The sequence below is a fragment of the Protobothrops mucrosquamatus genome, unplaced genomic scaffold (genome assembly GCF_001527695.2).
Source record: "Protobothrops mucrosquamatus isolate PMUCROS unplaced genomic scaffold, P.Mucros_1.0 scaffold311, whole genome shotgun sequence".
Lineage (NCBI taxonomy): Eukaryota > Metazoa > Chordata > Lepidosauria > Squamata > Viperidae > Protobothrops > Protobothrops mucrosquamatus.
This window is the reverse complement of record NW_015386651.1, coordinates 232135-251786: the sequence shown is the minus strand read 5'-3', so window position 1 is coordinate 251786 and position 19652 is coordinate 232135.

The window sequence follows — 19652 nt, the reverse complement described above, 5'->3', positions numbered from 1 at the left end:
GCACTGACTGGCTTTTCTTTTACTTTACAGATACAGTATATAGCAGTGGTGGCAAACCTATGGCACACGTGCCAGGGGCAGCACTGAGAGCCCTCTCTATGGGCATGCGTGCCATGCCCCGGAGGTGGCAACTGTCCCTCTTCAACCAGCCGCCTACTAACTCACCGAGGTCCCATGTGGCCAGATGCATCCCAGCATGGCTGGTTTCCCTCCCCCCATCTCTCCTGGCCTCGCATGCTCTCCTTTTCCCGGGCACGACCCACTGCATTGCCTCCTCAGCTGTCGGCCGGCCGTCCAGCTCAGAGGTGGCTTCTCTGAACTGCTGGCGGTAGGCTGCAGAGCCCCAGAGTGCACCAGTCAAGGGGCCGGCAGGCTGTGTCTGCTGACGGATACTGTCAGCCCCCATGTGCTCGCTGGCCTCTGTGTGCAGGGGCTGATGGTGTCAGGCAGCAGCCACCTGGCCCCTGCCTCACCTTGCCCTGCAACAATGGCACCTCCACCCTGCCTTGCCTTGCCTTGCTTTGCCCTGCAGGACAAGCCTCCTGCCCATCACCCCACCTGCCAGAGACCCCCTGGATCTCCCCCAATCCTGCCCGGCCCCCACAGGCGTCCCTCCCCACAAGCAACATCGAGGTGACCACACCCACCTTGGCCACACCTACCCAGTCTGCCATGACCACCACAACCATGCCTACCCAGTGGGCCACACCCACCTGGCACCCGGCGATAAATAAGTGGGTTTTGGGTTGCAGTTTGGGCACTCAGTCTCTAAAAGGTTTGCCATCACTGGTATATAGTATAGTGGCCTAATGGATAACATGGCTTAATTTTTATTCTGTTTTTAAAAATATTTTAAAGTCAGGGTCATTGGCTTAATATACTTCTCTGCTTGCCAGTCATAATCTATAAAGAACCAGGTCTATTTAATCAGGCTGAATTTTATGTCTTGTGTTCAAAATACAGCTGTTAGGCTTTTAGTATCTATATGATCCAGTTATCCTGGATCTTCAAAATAACTGTACCTTTAACATTGAATGATAAGAGGAAGACAGAGAAGGTAAGGTTAAAAATAAAATGACAAATACAGAGATATTGGGATAAGGTGACCATTCTGACTATACTAGTGGTCTCTGAGTTATAAATATGCTACAGTTTATACCAGAATACAAAACTAATGAAATAGCAGCTTTACAATGCTAAGGTAACATAACTGAGTAATCAAGGATGCACAAACACAAACATATCTGGCAATTAGCAATAATTAGCAGTTCAGTATATTTTGTAGCCTAATTTGCTTTTCTAAGAATATAAATTTGTTCAGATATGATAAATTTTGCTTCAATAAAGCATTTTTCATAAGTGCAACATTTTTGTTGAATTGAGTTCTTCTTCTGTATGGCTATATTATCTTAATCTTGTAAAAAAATATCCTTCTTTTGTTTCTTTATGCCCATTACATCTTTTTATTCCTTTACTCAATTGACTAACATCTTTTCCCCTTTCAAATCCAAAACTGCTATGTATCCAATTATACACACAGAGAGAAAGAGAGAGACACAGACACATGCACAGACACTCACAGAGTCCAGATGAATGAAATAAAACTTGATATTTTCTTTCTGATGCAATATTATTTTTCTCAATTTCCACTAGCAATCATTCCTATCTGTTTGCCTTAATTCTGCTTTGCGGTGTGCTTCCATTATTTTTTAATTTAAAGCAATTATAGATAACAAACAATATTTTGTGGGAGCCAATCAGGACTCTTGCAGAAGCTGTCTCCAAATTCTTATGTTTAAAATAAACAGGAGAAAATGAAAAGTTTAAGAAGAGACCTTTTATCCATAATGAAGAATACACAAAGGGGAAATGTTAAGAGCTATTCAGACTTAGTGCTATCAGAATCACTTTTGTATTCTAAATACTCTGAAGTCCTATTTATTTATTTGGATATAAATGAATATGAACATTATATGTTTTAATCCTCGTAAGCTGCCCAGAGTCACTTGTGTGAGATAGACACTATATAAATCATATAAACAAACAAGTTCTTCACTGAATGAAACTTTACACTTACTCTATTCCTCCTGCTTTTTTTTATATAAAAAAAATCAAAAGTAACTTGAAATAGGAAAAATAGTTATAGACAGAAATTTTGAAACATAGAGAATTAGTAACAGATTATGGAACTTATTATGAAATGGATGGCGCATTCTGCTATAAAAGAATTCAAAGAGTTTTTCATACATTTGTAGATATTTTCCTGAACATTTCATAGAGATATGAACTAGAACTCCAGTCTAGATATTGTCTTCTACATGCATGCTTGAAAAGAAATCAGGAGTCTGTTAGCACCTTTTCTAATAACACATTTATTAAAAGGAATAAGCTTTATGTCTTTTATTAATTATGTATCTCAATAAAATGTGTTATTAGGGAAGGTGCTAACAGAATCCTGATTTCTTGCTATCATAGACTAACCTGATTTTCTTCCCATAAATGTATACTAGGAGTATTTTTATTCAGTTTTAAAATTATCTCTTGAATTTTGTATATATTGGCATGTTATGTAATACTATTAGGAGTAGACACATTTTCATAAAATCATTTATGTCTCAGATATATTTTGCATTTTTATATACTGCATAAAAATAGACAGAGATTTGTTCCTATTCTCTCTAGACAAATGATAAATTATATTGTATAAACAGTATTGTTATTAATTCTCCTGTATAATGGGTACATTGCTTTTAGATTGTTGATATGTATTAATTAATTGGAAAAGTTTATATATAAGTTCTGTATATGAGCATATAAATACAATTACTAATTTCATATATCATCTTCTTGATTTCTTCCAGTGTGTTGTGAACATAACCAATTAACATTAAAAACAAACTTTTTATAAAGAATAAATATGTGACATCTCTTATTTCATTGCAATCTGCAAATATAAGTATGTGCATTTTGCTCCATTTCTTTCTATGTTCCCAGAAAAATAAATTGGCTCTTTATTCAATATGGAGACTGCAAGCAACTTCCAAACTAGCCTCATGGTCCTATGAATACTTTTCATGTGCTGTTTCAGTTTGTTGAAACACCTCTTTTGAATGCTTTTCACAGCCCTAATATTTTGTTTATTTGCAAATAAGCAGAATGCAATTGGATACATCTAGTCTGTAGAGGAATAGCATGGCTGCTACTTTCATACCTTATTCCAAATGACTAGTCAGTTTGAAGTATGTTCCAATTCTGATAACTCAAGGTAATCGCCCCTCTTTTCCTATTCATTCAAAATGTATTTCACGATTAATCTAAGACCTGTAGATGCCTAAGGTAGAACAGCAAATGATATTGCTTCTAGTCAACATACACAATAGTCAGGATTGATAGGGTTATTTTGGCACTTTAGTCTTAAACGATTTCATGCATCTGAATCAACTACTTCATTCTCCCTAACCCCAGGTTGGCTTTCTCTTAACACTCTCATACCCGCAGACTGCAACGATCTCATTTCTTCAAGTAATGATTTAGAATCCAGTTCTAAAGAAACACGAACCACAGACATACAAGCTGTTATAGCAATTCATATTTAATGTATGCATTTATTGCAAGAGTAAACAAACCTATTAAATCTACAAGTTTTTTCTTCTTCTCAAAGCCTTGATGTTGAGTATTCAATTTCTGTTTAATATATATTGGAATTTGTTTAAAGAACATATTATTTAATTTAATCTATATAGTTAAATAATAATTCAATTCCAGAGAAGCCCTTAGGGTAAACATGGTTATGCTGAAAGATACCGTAGAGCATATAGAAAAAAAACTAGACTATGCTGCCATTTCAAAGAAGATGAGATGTCTCCATATATTTTTTTCAATTGGTATTTGATTCATATGCAAATATTATATGTGTTAATGATATAAATTGTATTATGATGTGATAAGGAAACTAGCTTATTCCATAATATGAAATGAGAGACACTACAATAATAGAAAGTTTATTGAAGGCTTGCTACCAACCATATTGTGAAGTATATGGATGATACAGCAGTAATGGGCCTTTTCAGGATGATAATGCTTACTGGGAGAAGGTAGAGGTTTTGGTGAACTGGTGTAATAAAAACAGCCTGATTTTAAATGTAGGAAAAACAAAAGAGATCGTTGTTGATTTCAGAAAAGGCAGATTTCAGATGGGCACAGCAACACCTGCATTTTCTGTGTTGTATGAGACGAGCACATCTTCCTTCCCCTATCCTTATCTCTTTCTATAGAGGGACAATTGAAAGAAGCCTGTCATACTGTATTACTGTGTGGTTGGAAGTATTACTGTTTCAGATAGGAAGGCTGTACAGAGAGTGATGAGACAGAAAAGATTATTGGATGTTCACTTCCTTCTATTCAGGACATGGCATATAAGCTCTGCTTGATCAGGGTCTGCTGTATTGCTATGAACCCTACACATCCTCTCCATAACCGGTTTTCTTTGTTACCTTCTGGGAGGAGACTTCGTGCTAACTGAAGCAGTAAATTCTATAATAGCTTGATGATGCAGTAAAAGTGCTACACTCAATTTGCCAGCAAACTTGAAAAACTCAACAGTGGCCACAAGATTGGAAAAGGTCAGTTTACATTTCAATTCCAAAGAAAGGCAATGCCAAAGAATGTTCAAACTAGCGCACCATTGCACTCATTTCACATGCAGGTAAAGTTATGCTTAAAATCCTACAAGCTAAACTCCAGCAGTATGTGGATCGAGAACTTCCAGAAGTACAGGCAAGATTTTGAAGAGGCAGAGGAACTAGAGATCAAATTGCCAACATACGCTGGATCATGGAGAAAGCTAGGGAGTTTCAGAAAAACATCTACTTCTGCTTCATTGACTATGTTAAAGCCTTTGATTGTGTGGATCACAACAAATTGTGGCAAGTTCTTAAAGAGATGGGAGTACCAGACCATCTTATCTGTCTCTTGAGAAACCTATATGCAGGTCAAGAAGCAACAGTGAGAACTGGACACGGAACCACTAATTGGTTCAAAATTGGAAAAGGAGTCCGGCAAAGCTGTATTCTGTTGCCCTGCCTATTTAACTTATATGCAGAGCACATCATGAGAAAGGCAGGGCTAGATGAATCAAAAGTTGGAATTAAGATTGGCAGGAGAAATATCAACAACCTAAGATATGCAGATGATACCACTCTAATGGCAGAAAGTGAAGAGGAACTAAAGAGCCTCTTGATGCAGATAAAGAAGGAGAGTGCAAAAGTGGGCTTGAAACTCAACATTAAGAAAACCAAGATCATGGCGTCTGGCCCTCTCAATTCCTGGCAAATAGATGGGAAAGAAATGGAGGTAGTGACAGATTTTATCTTCCTGGGCTCCAAGATCATCTCAGATGGGGACTGCAGCCAAGAAATTAAAAGACGCTTGCTCCTGAGGATGAAAGCTATGGCAAATCTAGATAGCATACTAAAAAGCAGAGACATCACCTTGCCAACAAAAGTATGTATAGTCAAGGCCATGGTTTTCCCAGTTGCAATGTATGGCTGTGAAAGTTGGACCATAAGAAAGGCTGAGCGCAAAAGAATTGAGGCCTTTGAACTATGATGCTGGAGAAGACTCCTGCGAGTCCCCTGGACTGCAAGGCGATCAAACCGGTCAGTCCTAGAGGAGATCAACCCTGACTGCTCTTTAGAAGGCCAGATCCTGAAGTTGAAACTCAAGTACTTTGGCCACCTAATGAGAAGGAAGGACTCACTGGAGAAGAGCCTAATGCTGGGAAAGATTGAGGAAAATAGAAGAAGGGGACAACAGAGAATGAGGTGGCTGGATGGAGTCACTGAAGCAGTAGGCGTGAGCTTAAATGGATTCCAGAAGATGGTAGAGGACAGGAAGTCCTGGAAGAATGTTGTCCATGGGGTCATGATGGGTCAGACATGACTTTGCACCTAACAACAATAAACATATCGTATCAATATTGTTAACTCTCAAGATTCTTTTTTCCACTATGTATTCAAAATGGACTTTATATGTGTGTGCATGTATGTGTATGTTAAATATTTATTTTTCTTTTGAGATCGGGCATCAGAATTTCATTTTTTAATGTGTGCCAGAAAAAAGGGTCAATAAAGGTTAGCTTATCTTATGCCTGAAATTTCTAATTATGTAAAATTAAAGTTGAAAAGTTGGGTCTCTATTTGCATGTTTCCTATCAGTTAATTGAGTGACTTAGGAGTAGGACCGATGGTGAAGTCCCTTTTTCTTGCAGCACATAGTCCATTGGTGGACGGAAGCCTCTGAGAATTCTTGCTGTATGTTCTGTATAAAATGGATTATCCAATCTGTTTGCTAATAATTGCTATTAAGGTGTTAATACATTATTGTGTATGTACTATCTACTACACAGTCCATTATTGTGTATGATCTATCTCAAAAACTCTTACATTCTGCCCATTTACCTGACTTTACAAATTCAACTTTTCATTTAACTCTTTCAGTGTCTGATCCTATTGGAATGGAACTCCCCCTCTCAATTTACCACAGGAACAATTTACAACATTAAAGCTGTTTTTAAGTGGCATATTTCTTCACAAACCAAAAGAAAACTGTATAATTATTTAATAAAGATTACTAACAAGAGGGTTTATTTTTTCCTGCCAGGTGGATATTAGAAGTATGCCATTTTTCTGAATGAAAAACTGCTTTCTCATTTTCAATCTAATTCTTTTTTCATTCCCTCTTCGGAATGATCTTACTCATTGACATCTGATGCACTATGACAATGGGAAATTACAAAACTGCATTACAAACTTACAATGAAATCCCTGACCTTTCTATTTTGTGTTCCAAGATTGAATGCAATTATGTAAGTCACATGGTTTGTATGTGCAATGCTTACATTTCATATTTTATCTCTTAATTGTTCCACCTCTGCAATTCCCTGTGATCTTATCCCTTCTGATCTTTCATTTCATACCCATCAAATCACTCTATTTCTTCATTGTCATCATCACTACTTTGTTTCATGGATATAAAGAATGGTTGAAGAAAGTGACAATACATTTATTTAATCAGGGGGAAATTCAGTTATTTTAAAAGGAGATAGGGTGGATATTAATTCATTTTAAAGACTTAAGAGTTTTCCTAGACAAATTTAATAATCACATTTTCCCTTTTATGTGAATTCTTCATTCTAATGTCCCAGCAAGGAGAACAAATATTGAAACTGTTTCATTCATGAGGCTTTTTAACTAGAAATTCTTAAAATTTGAAATCCCATTATCTGTTCTACTGTAGACAACAACAAATAGAATGTACTCTTGTTTATCATGCTTGATTAGAAAAAATATGCAAAGTAGCTTATATCCACACAAAAAAAGGTTAAAATAGATATAATTTATAAAGTTATATTTTAAGAATATGCTTGGGATAATACTTATTTAAAACATAAAACATAAGAGATATTGCTTACAAAAATTCAATATTGAATAATTTTATTGCTGATGACCAGTCATGGTGATAACTAGTGACAGTTGTATAAAACAAAGTATAAAATGCGGTGAGTGAGTTGAATCAAATGCATGCATTCAGAATTGAATTGTCAATTGCATTTAATATAAGTATATTGCGGAATGAGATTAAGAAACTTAGTACAGCAGCAGACACTGATTTTCCTAATATTTCTTAATGCTTTATAAGAAATTACATAGAACTGACTACCTCATCAGTACATGTAGCACTGATATAGATTTATATCTGCACATACTTCCCGTTAAAACATCTGCTCTCACAGTTGGCAGTCATATGGAATTTAGTTAAATAGCTTTGCTCCTCAGCAGAAGGCCATAAATGGAAGCATAGATAAGCTCCCTAGCTATATCAGTGTCAGCTGTAACCCCTGATCCAACAGCAATAAGACATATTCTACAAAATAAAATATGCATGGAGATTTAACATTAAAAGATCCGCTTAACTGGAATTGTCATGGATTATTAATAGCATACTGACTTTCAAATTAAATAAAGTTCAATCTTTGTTAAATTTCCAGGGACTGGGGGTTCTATAATTATAAAATCAAAATAGGATGCATTTTAGCCAACATTAAGTACTTTAAAATAATTATTTTAATCGGAAACAACTACAGTCCAATTTTTTTCATTGCCATTAATGATCTATGCATGCTTATTTTGTCCAGATGGAGTCTTTTGAGTTCTTGCTGTTTACATTTGTTATGCTGACTAGAGAAGCCAGACAGAGTCTTAATTCATTTTTAATGTAAGGAACTAATCCTTTGCATACATAAAACTAGAATTATTTAAGATCTTCCACTCAAAATATTCTATTAAACCCAGAAAGTACTACATCTGACAAGCTTTACTGGTACTTAACCCATGGGTCAATAGAAAGGCTTAGGCTAAGCCAAGAAGGCTGACAGAAGCAATATTGGTGATACTGTTGGACATTAACAGGACAAAACTTGTCTAACTCAGGAGAAAATTAAAGATAGAAACTATTTCTCTGAGAGCTAGTAGCAACATTCTGATGACTTTTCAATTTCTATTGCCATATCAACTCTCTTATCCAGTGAGTCTCCATTAGATCATTTTAAAGTGGCAGTCCTTGCCTTCCATTCCCATGTTCTTTTGTTAAATTTAATAGGATTAGAAAAAAAGAAGAGTATGAAGATTTCTTGGAAGTTTCTACATGACTGCTTTCTTCTTAGTGGATTGATTTATTCACAGTACCTATAGAGCACCTTGCTTGAGTTTCTCTACTCTTCAGAATACTACTCCTATAGTGTTATAGGATTCACTTTATTTTTTTTTTAAAAAAGGAAAAAGCAATTGCCAGCCTGACAGTTCCCATCCCAATCAATGTGAGGTGAATATCTGCTCTGTACTGGAGAGAGTGAGTATTTCTCTTTTATAATTTTTTACTTTTTTTGTCCTCCATAAGACTATTTTATCTCACAAATTGGAGAGGAAGAACTCTAGTCATCACACTTCTATGCTATACATATAGCCAGAAGATGACAATATTAAAATTAATTCAATGTATGCATGTAGACCTTTTAATTATAAGAAAGGCAGCATAGGGGATGAAAAACATACAGTATATCTCTGATACAATGGGGAATGGCTGGATGCCAGATTCTTCCTGGAATATAAGAGGCAGCAGTACACTCAAAGCTGGAAGTATATCCAAAATTAATCCTAGACTGAGATGTTTTCTTGGACTGAATCTTGTTATCTTAATAACAAAAGCTGAATATGCTCATTGATAATTAATTTGTCAAGAATAATGCTGGTTATAGAAGAATTCCTAAAGTAGGAATTTGATAATTTAAGAATGTATTATGCCCTGAATTCTATCTTGTAAATAACAGAGAATATCCAACTCATCTTATTAGCCCATGCTGAATTGGTTGTGCCCATCAGACAGTACTTACATGTATATATGTGTATCTATGTGTGTAAAAATGGATTGGTTAGTCACCAACCCATATTCTCATTATTGCATGTAAGTTCAATTTTGAATATAAGAAAGTTCTATTTGCAAAATGCCTTTTCATATCGCCATGTGAAATTGCCAAGACCTCCCAATAACCACTCTTGGACCTAGAGAGTAACAACTGTATAATCACTCTTCCCCACCAAAAAGACAGATGATGACACTATGTTGATGCAATGAGGGAAATATTGAGCTAATACAATGGTGGCAATGAAAAACAGTTTCTTCCTTCAACTTCAGTTCAAATAACTCTAAATATTTCATTGCTATACTAAGTTCCTAACCCTAGCAACCTTAAGATATGTGGACCTCAACTCTTAGAATTACCTAGTAAGCATGGCTGGAGAATTTTGTAAATTGAAATCTGCTTTTCTTAATGTTGCCAAGGCTGATAAACCCTGTCCTAAATGTTCTAAGCATCTCAAAATACCCATATCCCAGAGGACACTTAGAAGTGAGTAGATCAACTGAATGGCACATATGAACAAAATTTATTGCTGCAAAAATTGATGGAGTTAGTAGAGATGGCTAAATTGACTGCTTTAATCAAAGAAAAAAATACAAATACTTTTATTTTAACTTGGAAATACCATCTGGACTTTGTGCTTGAGGTGGAAAAAAATGAAACATTGCTTTTAGGTTTTACCAATTAGATAGATTTGTTGTTATAGAAATGGCTAATTTAAACTATTATGTAAAAATAAAAAGTTGAGGTTTGATGTTAATGCCTTATTCTACTGCACCAAGGGGAATCAGAAGTCAATGCCTTTTCATTTCTTTTTCATTCTTCTCTTCACATTTCCCTTCCCTTTCCCCTCCCTATTTTTCCTACTATTTGCTTTTGTATTTTTTTTGTATGTTATAACATAAATTAATAAAACTGTTAAATGTAAAAAAAAAAACCACAAAATATATTGAAGTGATTGAAAACATCAAAAACATTTCAATGAGTAACAAATTACCGATGGTATTCAGTGTAATACTCATTTATTTTTAAAAGCCTTAAAAAGGCCTCATTTGCCCTGAATAGAATTTAGAGTACAATGGGATTAATTTTCTTGACTTTTTTCAGGTCTAATATATTACATAATAGCCAATCAATTTGCTTTTTTTAAGTCTTTAGTTAAACTTTGATAAATAGTTCAAATCTGGAAATAATTATCTTTAGTCAATTATATTTTCAGTCAATTGTATTTCAGCCTCTAAAATCCTGATTCACTAGTTTCAGATGGAAAGCATATTCTGCACTCAGCTGTAATCATTAAACTGAAAGGCCATTGAGTAAGTGTATGAAAGGCCAAGGATTCCTTTGTATTGAACTCCAGGCTTTTTTTTTTAATGAATATGGCTAAATTCCATGCATATTTTATATGTTCACTTTTTTCCTTCTAAATAAATATTTTGCTTCACATATCATTTCATGTAATTATCATTTATTTAAATTACCCTACAGCAGCGGTTCTCAACCTATGGGTCGCGACCCCATTTGGGGTCGATCGACCATTTCACGGGGGTCGCCAAGCAAGGCTATCCGCCAATTTTTTTGTCTGCCATTTTTTTCCCCTTTTCCAGCGGGTGCCTTACCTCCCTGGGGCTGGGCCAGCTGGTGGTCGGCCTGCTCCGTCTCTGCTGCTTGCCAACTATGCCTCGGCCAGCGCAGGGGGCGGAACCACGCATGCGCGGCACTCCCGGGCAGGGAAAGTCCTCGACTTACGACCGGTTGGGTAATCCTCGACTTACGACCGGTTTAGTCCTCGACTTACGACCGGTTTAGTCCTCGACTTACAACTGGTTGGGGGTCATGGCATTAAAAAGGTTGAGAACCACTGCCTTACAGCATATCCCAAAAAATAGGAGATTACATCCGTTATTTCTGTATTCTGCAAAAGGCTTTGGGGCATGATAGTAGATTGCATAGGAAGGCAGGAATGCTTGGACAGTACTCCAATTTGATGTTCAAATATAAAAGTGTTCAGAGGGGTCCAAGCCTCTTGGGGGTAATCTGCAATATACAGCTATGCATATGAGATCATATGCAAATCAGTGAAACAAATTTTATTTTTTTATACAAAAATTTGTGGGTTGAAACAAACTGTTGATTAAAAGGTCATGGTACTGCTAAAGGACATGGTTAGCCTATCTTGCTTTGCCAAGGATATTTTTCTAAAAATATTTTTCATATGGCGATTTTCTGAGCTTTTTATTCAAAAATCAAACTTTTCTAACTGTAGAGAATCAGCCTTTCTTCTGGGATGCTTTGGTTATACAGACAATAATGAAGGTGAAATGATATTTTAAGCAATCCATGGCTGTCTTCATTTAAATGATAAATGAGATGTTGACCGCTGCCATCAAGGAAAACTGTCTGAGGCAGTGCAGCCAGCACAGTGCATGCCTGTGGATGAAGGCCAAACCAGCTTGCATAGGAATGGTATCATCAATAGCATTACAGTAACTTTTGCACTGCAGCAGCATATGGGATTCTATAACTACACTACAACTCATATAGTTCCTCATATTTATAAAAGAATAATCAAGAACAATCCCCAAAAATGAATCTTAGACTTTTCCCCCCTGATATTTGAAATAAATTTCTAATGCACAGGTTTTACATGTGGTATTGATATGGAATTATAATCTTGTTTAATAATTTAAATTATATTATTGAATATATTATTTGCTAAATTCTAGGAGTTCACTTAGTGGACTAAAAACATATATGTCACAATCTATATATATTATATGTGAAGCTCAGATTTTCTTTTCTTTTTTTTCATCCATTACTACTTAATGCAGTTCTGGAAGACTGAGTTAGTTATGTACTATCAACCACAGGTGTTCATGCAAATAAAAATACTCAAATATCTACTCAAAGCTCGTTAATTCCTATGTTCAACAACAAGATCTACCAAAAGCTAATTTCCTTTTTACTCCTTTCTTCACTGGTGTATTGGAAATTTGGAGAGAGAGAAAACATCTTTCTCTTCAAATGCAATAAAATTAGTACTTCCTTTCAAATAAGTTAGCGCTTCCTTGAAAGTGAATGAAGAAATTTATTTATTGATGAGCTAAATGCTCATTCTATTTTTACAGATTCATCTATCTGTGAGCAGAAATGGATTTGTTCAAATGCTGGTGATTTTTGACAAAATTTTGCTTGAAATGAATCAGTTTACTTTGTAGGATAAATTTCTTCTGTATCACATCAGCACAGAAGTGTTGAACTGAGAGAGAAAGCATTGTTGACTGCTTCTTTTTACTTCCTTGTTTTCATTTTTCCATCAGTTCATTATTTCAATTTCCAAGCTCTTTTCCTAAATCTTTCCTTTCCCATTCAAATTAATTCTCTTTCACTTCTTTCCTCTGAAGATTTATTTATTATTGCTGGATTATCAGGTTAGGCAGGAGGAAATAAATTCAATATTTGTTATTCCATTCCAAAATCAAGTCTGAAGCCACCTATACCAAAAATATTTCTACTTTTAAATTTGGCACATTCATTATCAAAGGGCATCTTTATATAAAAATTACTCAGTAAAAAATGGGAATTGGGAAGGGCTAATGAAGAATTTCTACAGCCCCAAACTGCAAAAATTCTTTTGCATGAAGTCTTCTACATCCATGTGTCTAAAATTTATCGCTCTTTATTTCCATTAAAAAAGGAAAGTAATGTTTGCAATTTTACCTGGTTCAGCCCAAAGGTAAGTCCTCTAATCCTAAAAAATCAAAACTAACATTCAACAAAAGCCATGGATTGAAATTTGCCAGTATTCATTTTCTCAGGACAGGCTACTTCATTTGACATACTATCCTATTCCTTTTGATAAATTAGATCTATCCGCAACTATTCCCTCTCTCTCTCTCTCTCTCTCTCTCTCTCTCTCTCTCTCTCTCTCTCTCTCTCTCCCTCTCTCCCTCCCTCCCTCCCTCCCTCCTCCCTTTTTCCCTCTTCCTTCTCCCTTCCTCCCTTCTTTGGTTTTGGTTTTACAAATCAAAGTCATGAAACTTCAAAATTTTCAGCATTAGCTTCAGAATAAGCAAATTAAGAACCTCTGAACAGGTTCAAAGTGAATCAACTTGTTTTCAATTAAATAAGAGTCTGAACCAGATCTTTGAGTTGACGCATTTCCTTAATATTTTGCTATGAAAACACATTGAAGCTTGATTGACAGGTCCTGATACCCGCAAGCATGTTCATTAATTTAGTAAATAAAAGTCATGGTTGAATGCTATTGGTAAAAAGGTTATTTTCCACTATAGTGAAACATGTTTATATGAGATGACTATATTTTAAAAATATGTGGTTATTCTAACAAGAAATTGAATTGGATATACAAGTGTACCACTATTTAAATATTTCCCTAAACTTATCCAGCTCAAAGAAGAATGCCATTTTCTACATCAATAGAGCATGTAATGGTTTGTCATTACAAGTAAAGTTTAATTTACACAAAAACTCACTCCTACTGAGTGCAAGTGTTTTTAGAAGCAATGAATCTGCTTCTCTGTGACATTCTTTGTTTGTGTATGAACTTTTTTAACTGCAATTTTTGTCAACGATTTTTTTGGTAAGAGAGATGCTTGTCTATTAGGATGAATCTGTTATTTGTTATTTATACATGGCTTCTTATCTTATAGAAATTTATTTGGTTAGTACACATGGAGCAAGCAACCAACAATAACGCTGAACAACCAATAATCCACATATCCATATCACGACTGAAAGAAAACCATTTTGAATTTAGTACTAAAAAGCAGCAATTAAATTATGATTGCATTATATTAAAAGATAAATATGAATAACTAATAATGACATCCATTTATTTAGAACAAATGGATAATTAAATTGAATAGGGTCTGTTTAGTTCAATGTTCAAAGAGATTTATATTTTATAACTTTATATCCAATTTTTCTTTTATGATGGAATGCAAAGCAGCATAATTCACTAATTGGATGCCTTGTGTTCATTAGACTAATAATATCTAATATCTAATCAATCATCCCTATTACCCTCTTACATATTATCAGCAAACTGTACCGGGGAAAAACTGTTCTAAAATTACAGGAATGAATTGAAAGGGGGAAAATGATGAACAGAAGAGAATTTAAATAATCCTTCAGCATCTAATTGAAAATATTCTTCTAGTTTACTACTTCAGATCACTTCTAAGCTAAATGATCTCCTTTACAATAATATATTATTGCTTAATTATTCATTTTTAACATATTGGTCAGGTGTCTCTCTCACACTTTTTGCTTTTGTTTTGTTTTTTGTTTTAATAAAGATGGCATTCTTTATCCTCATCTTATCTTATATCTCTAAGTTACACTCCTCTCATTTTCCTTGTAACATTGTGATGAACAGAGTGAGTTCAGTTTATCTTCTGAGAAGAAGGTGGATCAAAATGAATCCTATTTGTTGTTATGGGAAAATGTCTAAGGTCAGCTCTTATTATACAGTATTAAAATGCTTCTTGGATGCTACATCTGTTTTCTACATTACTCATATAGAGGTGGTATTTTTTAGAAGAAAGCAGTTTTAACTGCTAGTACACAGAACAAATTTGTGTTTTTGTGTAGACTGGGAGGACTTACAAACTGGAAATTTTGCTAACGGTGACAAAGAAAGAGGAACTTCTAATGGTAGAGCAATAGTTATAACCTGTTTGCTCTTTCGGTTGTAACAACAGCTTTCAGTTTAGACATCTGTTCCAATGCCAGAGACAAAAATCTATTCAGCATTAAATCTGATTTGCTTAAACCTCTGCAGACAATTTGCATGTTTAGTAGACATTAAAAATACTGATTTTAGTTTGCTTATTTGCTTTACCTATAGCTATATCTTCTGGACTCATTCTTGTTGTTTTCTCACCCTGTCAGCAAATCTTTGCAAGTGTTGTAATCAAAGAAATAATCTTAATAATTAATTAATAAACATTCCGGATGGGGAGAAGCACACACACATATATTTCCCTTTTTCTTTGTTTTGGAACAAAGTGGATATAAATTTTATTGTGAGTGAAGTTTTCTTTCCAATGTTTGTCACTGAGGCCTAAAAAGCTAGACTTGTAAACTGAACAGTAATTGTAGATAATACAGTTCTATGTAATTTATATAGAGTTTTGTTAAACCATGAATGTTTGTCACTTTGAGAACTTGATAACACTGCTTAAAATAACATTTGAAATATGTCAAAAAGGAATGTATAAAATCTGTCAGGAAGAAGATTTCAAATTTCATGCAATCTTGTATTAGCACGATGACCCATTCTGTATGTTCATTACGAGCATTTAAATTAATGATTACAAATTAGTTTAGCTTTTCTGTTTTGTATTTTATTTTTGTTGATAAAAGAAAATAAATATGTTAAAAATTAGTTTACCTATAAGTATTAGGTGGAATTAACTTGAAAGAAACATAACTAGAGTTTCTATAACATAACTTAAGTCTAGCTTTAAATTAAATGAAATCCAATTAGAATCCCATTGTGAAGAAAATATGCATGTAGTCTAGATTCCCAAAAGCAAAAAAATATATATAACGGGGTAATACTGAAAATTGTCATAACATTTGTTATGTTATAGAATGTTTTATTGTTTAAGATGCTTGTGAAAAGGAAGTTTGTGAGTAAATAAAATATTGCACAACATTCAATAACACATGATCAAATAAGAATTGTCACTGATTATCTTTCCCATATGTAGAAATTCATTGTGAATCTTTGCATACTGATAGAGATATTCTGTATAAGAACAGTTTATCAAAAGTGAGAAAGGAAAGAACGGCATGTGAATGGAGTAACCAACTCATTAAAATCTAAAATAGGACCTCTACTTTCTTTTCTACATAGGTCTAGAGGATACTGTCTCTAGTAGTGATGTTTCCTTGAGACTAGGATTTAGCAGTAGCAATAGCACTTAGACTTACATACCACTTCACAGTGCTTTACAGCCCTCTCTAAGTGGTTTACAGAGTCAGTATATTATCCCCAACAATCTGGGTCCTTATTTTATTGACTCAGAAGGATGGAAGGCTGAGTCAACCTTGATCCGTTCAGGATCGAACTGCTGACAGTCACAAAGTTAGCCTACAATACTACATTCTAACCACTGTGCCATCATGGCTCTTAATTTAATCACAGAAGTGTAAACAGAATTCTTTCTTAAATACTGAATAGAATTAGTATTGGATCCACATTAGCCCTACTACCTGCATTTATTTTCCACAATTGTTTGTATCTTGAGTAAATGTAATATGAAAATCCAAGTGGTCACTTAGTAGCAATTATGTCATTGGTGTCCTTATTACATAGATGCATTTATTGTAGGACATCCTACATGAACTATATAACTATTATTTCTTTCAGACTAATAATAATATAGATATCCCTGAAGAAGGTAAAAGAATAATAGTGCAGTATGTTTAAGACAGGATTGCTCAATGGAACAATACTGAAATTCTTTTATATCTGTTTTATGCATCTAAGAGAGGTTGTCCCCTTTTTAATTTTTTGTTCATTTAAAACCCTCAAAATCCATAAGGTTGATCCAGCACTATCCCATGTTAAAATGGCACTATTGTTTTGGAAAAGCTGCATCATATTATTCCTATAATTAGTATATGATATTAGAGGCTGAATATTTGTTATCCAGATAATCATAAGTTGTCAGTATCCACACAGTGCACAATACTACTGTATTCATTCCTCCCAGAAATAGTCTCCCACTACCACCACAATGGGTTAGCCCAACAAAATTTGAGGGGAATATGACTGAATATGCAAGAAAGAAAGGGGCTAGTGTCCTGTTGATAAGAACAGCTTTGAAAATAACAAAGGTGACTTTCAAAGAGCAAAGGAGCACGCATACATTGTACCTGGGTTCTTACTTGTAGTTCTGCTCCTGTACCTATGTGCATTCAATTTAAAGTGCATTTATGTCATTCATGAAAAAAGAAACAAAAACAAGCAAAAGGAACCAAGGAAATTAGCAGCAAACAGAGCCTGCAGGACTAGAGGCTTTGAAAGAAACAAAACTATAAAAAATACATCCTATGGACATATCTTGGTGTTTAGCCCATATTTAAATTGCTAATACAATTGATATTCCATTTTTTGCATGTAATATTCTTGCTGAGAACTGTTGTAATAGCATAATTGCCACAAAGGGCTGCAAAACACATTGTTCTACAAAGGTTCAGCACATTTGAGCACTGATGATAATTCAGTTGCTAAAAGGCAATGCATGTGGCATATTGTCCTCTGAGATAAAAGAAAAATAGGTTAGGACTGAGGTAAAGAGCTGGTGGGCTACCAGTGCAATCCCTCAGGATCTTACACTTTAGGTAATTGGTTCATTTTGTCTAATGGCATTGCCAGCTGTGTTTATTTGTCATGATGCTCTATCTCTGTCACCTTGCACATGCACACAAAAAGATGAATTATATCTACATACCTTTGGGGACAATACTTAATTAAAAATATTCAGGTGAACAGGAAAAGTAAACTTGTTTCACAACTGAATTCCCTGAGCATAATATAAATGATTCCATTTAAGTGTTAAAGAATGTCCAAAATCATTAATAATATATTTGGCTGGTCAAAAGAATAATTGCATTTGCATTCATTCATTGCAACATTTTTCCTCCAGTATCTGTAGAATGGCAACCCATTTAATACCAGAAAGCTCCGCTCTTGTCATTTTTAATGTTATTATTATTCATGAACATACTAATCAAGCTCAATTGCTAATGTGACATTCTTAATTGTTTAATGTTTTATTAATATATCATCATGACATATTAATAGTGACCTTTTACAGTTACAATAGTTAAGATCTTATTGGATTCAACATCATTCCTTTTTCCCTTAATAGATTTTGTCATTGCCTTAGTTGTAATAAAGGAATATCAAAACTGTAAAGGTGACAGAGAAGGAAAATTATGAGTACACATCCCCTTAGCAGTTCCAAATGACAGAATACAGCTAACAACCTGAAAAACACATGAAGGAGGAATATTTTTTGCATCATGGAATTTTTTTCTGAACATCATTTTCAGCAGGAAAACCTCAAATTTAGTCTAATGATCAAGTTCTAATGATCTGCTAAAGCATGATTCACAAAGCACATTGAAATAAATGTGGAATGGCAAAAGGACAGTTCATTAAAACAATGCTAATAAGTGGGTTGCTTACTTAATTACTAAAAGGATGAAATCAAATAAGTGTGCATTATTAATAGGAAATCATAAAAGCCAAGCTGAGTTTTGTGGTCATAAATACTATATTCTACTCTATTATCCATTTTAATAATTGTTCTTTTTTATCATGATACAAATGTAACTTTTCCCCATATTTAGATACTTACAAATATTTTTTTTAAAAAATATTTTATTCATTTTTTTGCAATTTCAGATATCTGCTATCACCCATTTCAAAAGTTTTATCTCCTCAGATTTTTCTTTCTTAACTCTCTCCTCCAAGAAATATGCCACTTACGTTATGTATCTCTGCATTCAGGAATATGATTATGGCACAGTATTATTCCAGATGCAACTAGTTAAATATTGGAAAGAGAAGGTTAGACTAAATTAATTGAGATTCTTTTACAATTTCTTATGTTATCAGCAGTGGTGAGATTCAAATATGTGAACAACCGCTTCTCTGTGTGGATGCCGCTTCCGGAAGTCCATTCTGGGCCTGGGGGAAATGATTTTAAGATTGAGAAAAGTGAAATATTATGATTAATGTGAATAGTAGGATTTTTTTTCAAAACAATTATGTTAAGACAGGGAATGAAATTAATAAGAATATACTGACATTGGAGAATTTGCAATTATCATTGTTGGAGAGAATTTCTGTGATCAAAATGAATGTATTAACTAGAATGATGTTTTTGTTTCAAATAATACCTATTTTGACTACTCATGTGCCTTTTAAGCGATGGCTGAAAGATATATCTAGGTTTGTCTGGCAAGGGAGAAAATCAAGGGTTAAATGTAAAATCTTCCAAGATGCAAAGGAACAAGATTATATTTTGCAGGCTGCTGCTTGGATTGAATGAAGATTTGGGGGGAGGGAGGGTGAATTATATTGAAACTATAATTCTTCCTCCAGGCAATGCATTCACAATGCTACATTTAG